Source organism: Propithecus coquereli, unplaced genomic scaffold (genome assembly GCF_000956105.1).
Source record: "Propithecus coquereli isolate 6110/MARCELLA unplaced genomic scaffold, Pcoq_1.0 Scaffold174, whole genome shotgun sequence".
Taxonomy (NCBI): domain Eukaryota; kingdom Metazoa; phylum Chordata; class Mammalia; order Primates; family Indriidae; genus Propithecus; species Propithecus coquereli.
Window position 1 is genome coordinate 979423 of NW_012142080.1, and position 1759 is coordinate 981181.

Consider the following 1759-nt stretch of genomic DNA (forward strand, 5'->3'; position numbering starts at 1 on the left):
GTAAATTCTCACAGCATATGTCTGCTCCTCTGTTTTTCCATTGTAATTTTCTCATTCCTCTGGTTTGACAAGTCCTGTGTTGTGTGATGGTTACCCACGTGTTGGTCCCTAGTGCAGGGAACATAACTAGCTCTGAATCTCTAGAATCTAGCATTGCACACAGCACTAAAATGTATTTGAATCAAAAATTGTCACAGTTTCATCCAGGGGAGACTCTATATTGATAGTACCAAATGCTTTATCAATGATAAGTAAAGATTTGAATTTTAGTATTATAAGTGGACACTCCTGCTTCCTGCACATGCTGCGCTTTCTTAGTGCACTTGCAGAATAAAAACTAATCTTTCCACTTGGGGTGTGTTGTAAGAATTCACAAGTGAGCATGTTAATTTTTACAAATAATCAAATCATACACAGCAAAGATATTCAAAATACGGCAGTGAATAGAGCAGATAATTTTTCATTTTAAGATAGAAGAGCCATCGATTTCAGAAAGAAATGAGGTAGTCATTCAATGAGGTGAATTTATAGAGCTGTCAGATTATAATCTACTTCCTGGTACAGACAGACATCAAGTAAAATTCAAGAGGTTAGCTTTTAAATTTGATTTGGGTTTGATTATGTTTTTTTTTTTTCAATGACTAAGAATGGTTGCTTAGGATTAGAACCTATTTTGTGCTCTAAAATTGTCTACTTTCTCAATCTGAATCATAGCATCATAATATCTTATATAAAATAAGTACCCAGTATTTGTTACCTAAGTGGATAAATAAATAAATGCTTTCATTTACCTAGGTGTAGTCTTTCAAAAAATCATAATATAGTGTGTTCTTTAGAACTTATCTATCCTGACCTGAATTCCAGATTGCAGCTATAGACCCAACATAAAATTTCTAATCCTAACTATTTTCATAGACATATAGTCATTAGCTGTTCTAAACTATATTAAGTAGGCCTAATCACAAACCACATTCAGTATACTTTTATTTATCTTTTTTCCTCAGGAATTACTCTTCGGTACAATATATGTATATCATAATTCATTACCCATTAATTTTATATTTTCAATGTCATTTCTTTTGACAAAAAACACTTATTTACCTTAAGATATTTATAGTCTACAATATTGAAGATGCTTGTGTCTTAGTTTGTTCAGATTGCTATAAGAAAATACCATAAACTGAGTGCCTTATAAACACAATTATTTTTCACAGTTCTGGAAACTGGGAAATTCAAGATCAAGGGACCAACAGATTCCATGTCTGGTGAAGACCTACTTTCTGGTTAATACATGGAGGCTTTTAGCTGTTCCTCACATGGGGCCAGCTGGCTCTCTGGGTCTCTTTTGTAAAGTCACTAATCACATATATGAGGACGCCACACTCTTGACCTAATCATCTCCCAAAGGTTCCATCTTCTAATATATAGTCGGTTCTCCATACCCTTGAGGAATCCCCATGGATACCAAATATGCAGATGTTCAAGTCCTTTATATAAATGGTGGCAGTACAGTCAGCCCTCTCATGGCCACAGGTTTTGATCCAAGGATGTGAAACCTGTGTATATGGAGGACCAACTGTAATCCTGACCTTGGTGGTTAGGAGTTCAATGTATACATTTGGAGAGGACACAAGCGTTCAGACCATAGCAGCCTGACTCTGAGGATTAGACTCAGTTCAGATACATAGAGGCAAAAATATCTGACAAGAATAAAAATAAATGAATTAGGAAAAAACATGTATATGACTAAAGGGAAATA